Source organism: Carlito syrichta, unplaced genomic scaffold (assembly GCF_000164805.1).
Source record: "Carlito syrichta isolate Samal-C Ts95f unplaced genomic scaffold, Tarsius_syrichta-2.0.1 Scaffold101913, whole genome shotgun sequence".
Classification (NCBI taxonomy): domain Eukaryota; kingdom Metazoa; phylum Chordata; class Mammalia; order Primates; family Tarsiidae; genus Carlito; species Carlito syrichta.
Genome location: NW_007046009.1, coordinates 153,741 through 163,543, shown reverse-complemented (window position 1 = coordinate 163,543; position 9,803 = coordinate 153,741).

Genomic DNA, 9,803 nt, shown 5'->3' with positions numbered 1-9,803 from the left:
TAACTTAGTTCAAACACTAAAATTCTAAGTTTCTTTAGGCCTTATAACATCTCTTTTCCTGGTTCCTTTTTCTTTCCCAAAGCTCAATTAGGGTAGCAAAACTCATAAGCTAGCAAATACTGTAGCAAGTGTTGCTGTCAATCGTTTTTCTTCTTTGTAAGTGTGAGCTGTGTATTGTCTATTGTTAGTCATTTTTAAAATGCCTTCATGTATGTAGCCTTTATGAAGTTATTAGCTGAACTGGAAAAACTCTTGGGAAAAATCACTCATCTCGAAGATCAGGGTAACCACTACAAAGGCATGTTGTTTCTGCCTTTGATGGAATAGCGTGTCCCCTGGGACAGGGAGAAACAGGCTGAGAAAGGCACTGGTAATTGTGGAAACAATTTTATTCCATTTTTTATATCATTCAATGAAAAGATGAGTGAACTCCCTGGCTGATCACCTTACCTTCCAAGACACAGGGTACACTGAAAATTGGCTACAATACTCATTGCTGCCATATCAAATTCAACACTGCTGTAAACAAATAGAAGTTGTGTAACTGCTTCAAGTAAATAGTGATTTGCAGAACACTGTAGAAGCATGTGCCACGTCAATATGGAGGACGTGAGTTGATCCCTTTCCTATAATTTGATCACTGGCAATTCTATATAGCAGACTGAAGAGGAAATTGTGCACTGCATAAGACTTAATCATTTAGATATTTATTTAAATATACATGTATATATATAACCATATGTGTGTGTGTGTATTTTACATCTATTCCCATGTAAATTCAAGTACTTATTCTTTAGTTCAATAATTTCTAACTTGAATTATTGCTGGACTTTGGGAGGAGTTAAGGAATACTCTGTTGCCTAAAAATATTTGTGTGTATGTTGATGTGTGTATGTGCATGTGCCAGTATGTTTGTTTGTGTGCTCATTTTGGGGGAGAGAGGACCTCTAGAATTCACAAGATTCTCAAATAATCTGACCAAAGAAAGGTAAGAACCATCTTTGTGTACTTTGTGACACTACATGTTTGCACTCATTGAAATTAACTAGAATGAAATGATTTTGAAAAGCATGCACCATTTTAGCTTATTGTTCCATTTTCACATCCTCAGATACAAGCATATAAAAATGGCCTCTATTGTTCATCCATAAAAATGCTCAGTTTGTGGTAATACCACATAAATAGCAGCTTTCAGATGACTCCCAAAATTAGGTTCCAGAAGTTTTTTCATGAATGGGCAAGCACCTCGTGGAAAGCCTTAAGCAGGATTCCCTCTACAAAGTGGTCTCCATTTGAAATGGCAGTGATGCCTGCTTTTCACTATGTTGTTTTAAATTCCTTTCAAATGGTCCCTGTAAGCTGAAGATAATAACCATCCAATATACAAGAGCTTATGGAACACATACTTTTTTCCATTGTCCAAGCAACCCCTCCAGATGTGTTTGGTAATTACTCCAAATCTCACAGCTAGGAAAGCACACAAGAAGGATTCAAACCCAGGGTTTCACTTTCCATTTTATTTATTCAGTATTCTAGCCTAGAATCTAGGGATACAGCAGTGAACACAATACATACTCCTTTCTGTTTGCTGATCCTTCTGCTATTCATCCTTGAGACCTAAATCCTAAAGCACCGAGAAGTGATACTCTAGTTCTCATATCAGTTTCATTTCTAGGAACTTTACAAAAACCCAACCACTTTCTAGCTTACTTGCCCTTTAAAGTCTGCTAGAGTGGAAATAACATTGTTGTGCCGACCATTATTAAAAGACAACCCTTTTGGTGTGTCAAACCCTTTTGGATTTTTTCTTTATGAAATGACATCTCAGTAAGTTAGAAACAAGGATAAACTTGTTTAGCACTTAAATATGTTATTGAAACATTTCATTTTCCTGAAATAATAGAATTATTGGAGGGTCCTCGTCTATATTGTTTTTCCAAGAAGGAAAAAAAGAACTTTAAGTTTTGCTGTAGAAAAGTGTGACGTGCTACTTCTGATTTAATTCTTCAACTTGTTCCCTTCTATGTGGTAACATTCTTTATTTTTTTAGAAGTTATTTATTTATTTATTTTATTATAAAAATATGGGGTACAATTCAGGGTTATGTATACAAATATTAATTATGCAGGTACCCTTGTTGATGAGGTGTGCCCCTCCCTCCTCTAGCAGTTTCCCGCAACTGCCATTCCTACCCCCCTCCTCTGACAGTTTCCCATTACTGCCAAATGCTTTCTTATAGTATTATAATTGTTCAAGGTCCACTTATGAGTGAGAACATATGGTACTCTGTTCTTTGTTTCTGTGATAGATCATTCTTAATATAATACTTAAGTATGTTGTATCTTGAAAGCTATGGGAACATTTTACCAACACTAGTATAACTTTAATATTATTTACTATATGTGGTATGAACAATGATAAACCCTGAAGGTAACAGTGGAGGTGTTTGAGGATACATTGAAAGAGTCTCTAAACAGTAGGGAGACTGCATTATACTTTGATAGCAGGACGTTTTGAAAATTATTACAACTCTGTGTATTTTGTTTCATGAACAGAATTACGTACCTTGTCTTCCATCCCCCCCCCCCCAATATCTGGCCTTTATTTTGCCCAAACCTGTTTCAGTCATCAGTTTTTACTTTTTTTGTTCCACTTGCAGCTGAAAAAAGAGGTTTGACAGCATATTATTGTGCTGCTAATTGACTATGCTTTTAAGGTAATAATATTCGCTTACTGATAACTCAAGAAACATAAGGTTATTTTCTTGGTCTGTGTTTCACTGAAACTCTTTCTAGTGGCAGCTTATTTCTTTAACTTTTTTTGACATGCTGAGATTTTAATCAAGGTGGTTCTGAAATTGTTTCAAATCTCAAAAAGCAAATCTCAATAATTTCAATGTAACTAATGTGATTGTAATTTCTAACCACATTAAGTAAACACACAATTTGAAGGAAACACAGCAAAGCAAAGAGCCCTGTGTTGAAAATCTCAAAGTCTTGCTCTGCCATGTCCATGGGCCACTATAGTAATAGTAATAATCACCCTGTCCACTTCATAGGGTTGTCATAAAAGTTGTCAATGATAAAAATGGATATAAGAGAATTTTGCAATATGCAGTTTATTTATACAATTTAAAGGGATGCTATATTTTAACTACCAACTAAAATCATGCCCAGTTATGACTTCTAATAAGTATTTCAGCCAAATGGAATCGCCAAATGTGAATGCAGTGCTTGAGGTCTGGATGGCTAGGTGAGTAAAAACCAAGTGTACATTTAAAAATATTCTACCACCAGTCCTGACTATATCATTTGTGCCTCAAAAGTTCTAATTCACCAGGGCTTACAACCCTGCAATAGCCTGATTTAGCTCAGGAGTTCCTTTTAATGCAAATATTTATTTTGCTTGCTGGGAACAAATGATTTCAACGCCAGTAACTTATGTAAAAGAAAGCAGGCAGGCCAGATCTACAGAGAGAAAATGAAGTGGCAAATAAAGTAATTCTGGGGTGACATTGATCTGCACCGAGTGACATATAGTGATCAAAATATATTCTCATTGCATATATGAAGCCTTCCTTTATAGACCTTCCTTTAGGGACTTGGGTTATTTATTCAACACTGTCCCAAATTAATAGCTAAATCACTAAGCCTCAAATTTACCAAGCTCATGTAATCTTGTCATAAAATAGCCAAGGAAAGCAAATGAGAAGGCAGGCAAAGGGGTGGGTGGGGGAAGCTTGCCAAAGCTCAGCATCTCATTGTGAGCATTGTGAGTTGTGGGTGCATGTTTAATGCTGCTAACAACCAGTCCAGTCTTACCTTTGAGTTTTATTGCTTCCTGGAACCTCTAATCCCAGATCACCCCAGATTCAGCAGCTTCTTGTCCTCCTTCTTGTCTTTAAATAGTTCATTGTGATATGTTTTTTTTTTTTTTTTTTCTGTGTCTGCTTAATTGTGTGGCCTCCTTTTGCCTGGGAGGGCAGGTTTTTTCTTTACCTCTTCCATCCATGTTTGTTCTTAGCTAAAAGCTCAAGACAATGCGACTTGCCTTCCCTCTAGACAGAAGGGTGGATGTCAAGGTCAGCAGCTGCAGAAGTTGGGCCTAGTCTGTAGTTTGATCACAAGTCCAGGACAGCCCATCATTAATATGGCTATGCATAAGAATAGGGTGAAGACAGCATATATCCTGCTTCCTCTCCGCAAATAAACCTGATCATTTTATTTTTACTGTTATTACAAAAAATGCACAAAGTTGATGTTACATGCAATGTTTGGCCCTCATTCATTTTCTTTAAAAAAATTTTTTTTTTCACATGTTTTAAATTATAAAGATGTGGGGTACAATTCAGGGTTAGGTGTTCAAACGTTGATTATGCAGGTACCCTTCTTGATGAGGTGTGCCTCTCCCTCCCCTAGCAGTTTCCCTCAACTGCCAATCCCACCCCCCCTCTCCTGACAGTTTCCCACTACTGCCAATCCCTTTCTTATAGTATTATAATAATTGTTCAAGGTTCGCTTATGAGTGAGAACATATGGTACTCTGTTCTTTGTTTCTGTGATAGATCACTGAGTATGACCAACTCCAAATCCATTCAAGTTGCGGCAAAGTCCATATATTTGTCCTTCTTTAGGGCTGCATAATATCCCATTGTGTATATGTATCACTTTTTTTTTTAATCCAGTCCAGTTTTGATGGGCAACATGGTTGGTTCCATGTTTTTGCTATTGTGAATTCATTTTCATAAATCTCATTCTGAAGGTGCAATCTCTCTTCTTGTTTCTTGAATTGAAAGTGTTAATGAATTGAGGCCTGGTGGATGATGCCTTTAGGGTTTCCAAAAATATTTGCTTTTATTTTCTTAAAGTATTGAACCTTGTCGTATCCACCTAGATTCCTTCACACATTGCAAAATCTCTTATTTGTAGAATTCCTTGAATCTTCTATTGCCTTTGTGCATCTGTTATTTACCCTATGAACTGAATTTGAAAAAATATATACATTTAAAATAAAAACCAAATCATCCATATTTTTGTTCTTTGGGGGGGTTGGTGAGTAATATGAATCCAAAGAACAGACTATCCTCTTTTCATGCCTTTATTCTCCCTGCAAAATATGGAGGAAGGAGAGATAGATATGTGAGGCTTAACTGTCCAGGGTTAGTGCAAACAGTTTGCAGTCTTCCTGTTTGCTTCCTCCTTGGTTTTTCTCAGTCCCTGTAGGAAATTGTGTGTGTGTGTGTGTGTGTGTGTGTGTGTGTGTGTGTGTGTGTGTGTGTGTGTGTAAGCAGTGAAAAGAAAGAGAGACTGACTTAAGGAGAGTCAATATCACATATGAAATGAAATTCAACAGTTTGCTATTAGATATATATGAGTAAAAGGCTATGTTCAAGCTAAATTGATTAATGAATGGGTCCTAATTGTGTGCTAATTGCTCTGAATAAATTAGCACACAATTAAGGAGGACCCTAGTTAAACTTAGCCTTGTCTATTTTAAACATTCCTTTGTATTAAAATCTCTGCCAGGTTAGTCATTAGTAGCTACCTGTAGAAGGTAACAACCATGAGTTTCACAAATACAGCAGAGATGTCCGCTAGAAATGTAATTCAGCCACGAATGCAAACCATATATGTAATTTAAAAATTGTCTAGTAACCACATTAACAAGTAAAAAGAAGAAAGTGAAATTAATTTTAATAATGTATTTGACTTGACCTAGTATATCCAAAATTTTATCATTTCAATATGGAATCAATATAAAAATATTAATGAACTGTTTTACCTTTTTTGTACTGAACCTTCAAAATCCAGTGTGTATTTTATACTTATTGTTCACCTCAAGTCGGAGTAGCCACATTTCAAGCATACAATAGCTGCATATGGGTTGGCTATTGTATTGGACAACACAGAACTAACATCCCACTCATGCTTTCCAGTACGGATAGCCTTTCTACCACTTACATATTTTTTTGTTGTAACGAAAGAAAAGGGAAACAGAACACTGCATGTTATATGAGGACTGCAACATTTCTCCAAATGCAGCACAGCAGTACCAAGAGCTGTCCTGTGGAAAAATATATTCTGTGATTAAATAAGTTAGGAAAGTTTTATTCTTTTACCTCCTTTTGGAGATTACATAGCTCATTCACATATTAAAGACCCTGAGAAAATGCTCCTGGGTAAAGAAACTTGTTTGCATGTTGCTGAATTGTTGAGTTCTATGTCTCACACAAATTCTAGAGATCACCACAAGTGTCTCTCCATTAAAAAAAAAAAAAAAAAACAAATAATTTTGTGTTTTCTTCTCCTTCACCACTCCTTTTGGAGTCCATATCTATTTTTCTTTGTATTCAGAATCACCTGAGAAACAGGCAACTTACTATATTGAAACCAGTTTTAAGGTCTTGCGCTTGGACATAAGTCTTCAGAAAGTGCCACATACATACCCTTCTCTTCTTTCAGAAATGATGAACACTCTAAAAAAGAAGCGAAACATCTGAATGTGTATATGTGTAAACACAGAATACATACAGTTTCTTAAGTACAGTTAAATACAGTTCCTGCTGATACTTCCTTTTTATATTTTGTGTGGTGTTAAATTACATGCTTTAATGTGCACTGATCTTGTAATATGAGTGAAGTTACTGTGACATAGCAATCAGTTTAAAGACGATATAAACTATAATTGACTACTGTCAGTCTTTAGCAAATGCATTTTTTTTTTTTTTGAATTTGGTCTTAGAGGGGCCTCTGATGCTGTCCCTATAAGTTTTATTTTTAAGATCTGTGCTTACGTGGCAATTACCAACAAAACAAATCCTGCTGCTGACTTTGATTCAAGTTGACTGTGGTAACTCTTATATATGGTTGTATTCAAATAAGAGATTGATTTAAATAGTTTTGTCTTTGTATTTTAGGACTTTGGTATTTCAATATTAGAGTTGTCATCTGAAGACTGTAGCAGCAGTTGAATTCTTTTGTTCTTGAAAATGCAAAGTGTAATATGAGCTGTATATATATATATACATACTCTCCAGGAGTAGAAGTGGAGTATTTTAAGTGCAAAAGTTTGGCTTTAGAATCTGATAAGGAAGGGCAGCCGATTCTCTAAAAAGGTAATAGCTTTCCCAACTTTGAACATCTGGGGGAGCTCTTCTTAGAAGGGAAGGCTGAATTTTAATCTCTTGGATTTAATGGCACTAAATTAGCAAAAACTTTTAAAATGGATTGTTATAGAATTCATTTATTAGAGGAAACACATTGCAAAGCCATATACTGGAAAAGGTATACTGGGTAAGCACCACGTGTTAGTTTTGGAATGTGTATTTCCCAGTGAATAGAATTTACTGCACCAAAAAGCTGTTTTTGCACAATTCAAAGTACTTGCAGACATATAATTGTGTCATTAAAGGAAAAAAAGCTCACCTTCCTAATGATAAATTTCACAAGCAGCAAATTAATGAAATTTCTTAAATAAATTATATGCCAATACAGTATAATTACTTATTCATAATTGTATCTAGTGATGAATAAGTACTATTATTTAACATACTGTTGAATTTTGAAGAACTGGTCAATGAATTAGTATTATTAATAAAATTGTACTCTTTGCAATATATGTGCCTCGGCACAAGTACAGAGTTAAAAACATAAAATTATTTAGAAAAAAACAGCAAATAATAGAGACTGGTTGTTACTAATTTAAAATCCTTTTAATCTTCATTAGCACTAAATCCAACAACAGTTATCTGTTGTATATAACTACAATTTTGACATACTTGCACACAAAATGAGAGGCTTTTAAAAAACGCCTCTTTGCTAAAACAGGTTCTATACCTCTTGCTAATTGTTATATTTCATTAGGGGCACTTTGAGGCGCTTTCAAAGGCATATCTGTAGCAATTAGGTCTAAATTTAGAGCAGAACATTCTGCCAGATAATTTACTATATCACAAAAATGTTGTACTGCTGTATTTTATAATAAAACTAAATTCTCTAGTATTCTGGTATGCTACATATTATTAGACCAAAACATCACTTTCTAAAAGTCTGTTATTGTTTACATAATATTTTAAAAAATAATGGGTATTTCGGTCCTAGTGAAAAAGTATAATACAGTACACAACATTAAATTGATCTTTAGTCAAAATCCATTTAGGTGTTTGACAGGGAAACTAACAATCATAAACTATAATGCATATATTATTCTCAAGGACAAAATGACAAATGATAATACAGAAAGACATGATGATCAGAGCAAGTTAGCTGGTGTGCAGACTGAGAAGGATCAACTTGCAAATACTCATCAGATTTTGGCTTTTGTTATTGGTTGTTCCTGGAGGGGAAGTACTAGTCAGGGTGTTGCTTCCCCCTTTATTTGGGGGGTTTGCTCACAGTACACTGTGTGGTGTAATTAAATCTCTTTAGAAGCAAGATAGAGTCAGAAGCTTAGCGATGCACCTTATGGTTTTTAAAACTGCTGTTACAATGTTCCAAACACTGTGATCTTTCCAAATGTGTTTTCTGTATTAGTTTTGTACTGTAGAAAATAATTCTCCATAAACTGGACTTTATAGTGTTTAAAGCAATGTTATTTATTGGCTTATGCCCTCCCCTGATACATTTACATACAGTACACTTAATCATGTAAAACCTGTGTAATCCTTTGCCTTAAAATAAAATCTAATGCTAAATATTGAGTATGTTCTAATTAATAATTTTAAGCTCCTAATAGATTTTTTTCTTTGTAGTTAACCATGGTATCAAATAAAATATTACACAAATACTCTGTGGAGTGTTGTTGATCATTCTGTATTTGTGACAGTGTATGTATCTTCATGCAGGACATTCTGGGTTCTATAAATAGACATTAGTAATCCTTTTAGAGAAAGGGCCTGGTACCTCTCAGCTGTTGGCTGAATCTGCCCCTCAACCCTTATAAATAGACTTTCTCATGGGACTCAAGAACCAAGAAAAACAGCCTGTCATGCTCTCTCTCTGTACCTTTTTTGTCTTGATTACTTTTGAATGTTCACATTGTATTTGTGTTTACATTATTTTTCTAAATAGAAAAGTGCCAGAGATGTCTGACGATTGAAATCACTCAATCACAGGGAAAGGAATCTGATAATTACTTAAGTCTAATCCTTTATGAAACAGGTTTAGAGAGATTTAGTGGCTTGATCAGGGTCCGAGGGACAGGCATAGGTTGAGTCCACCCTGATGTCCAGAAGATGGTCGAAAGTTCAATGGATGAAAAGGAATTGCGTTAGTTTTGGTACTGGCACATCGGTAAGAAGAAGTTTGTCTTGGGCTAGAAAATTACTTCCTTATTAGGCCCTGCTCTTTGCCTGAGTAGTCACAGTTATAGAGGAATACAGTTTGTAGGCAGTTTTTCTGAGAGATAAGGCATCGGCTCCTAGAGATTATCGCTGATGCTCTTTCAGCATCGGATGCAATACTTCAGACCACTGCATTTGAAAGACGAAGGGGCATGCTTATGTGGCACCGTGAAAAGTGAAATCCTTCCTTTATCTTGATGGTGGGAGCATGACAATACACTTGCACTTTGAAAAGCCTATGTGGAGTCTGCTCATTTCAAAATGAACAGAAACGCTGGCCTTTTGATGAATCCGATGTTTCCTCGGCCCAGAAAATAGAGACTGGGCTGGAAAGGCGTCCAGAGTTCAATTCTGGGCCCTGTCGGGTGTAGTTTTTCAGAGGGATGTAAACGGTTTCCAAAGAGAGCACCGGCCAAGGGACTCTAGGACCCAGAGTCTGCGCGCGAAGCCGGCTGGGCCCGCC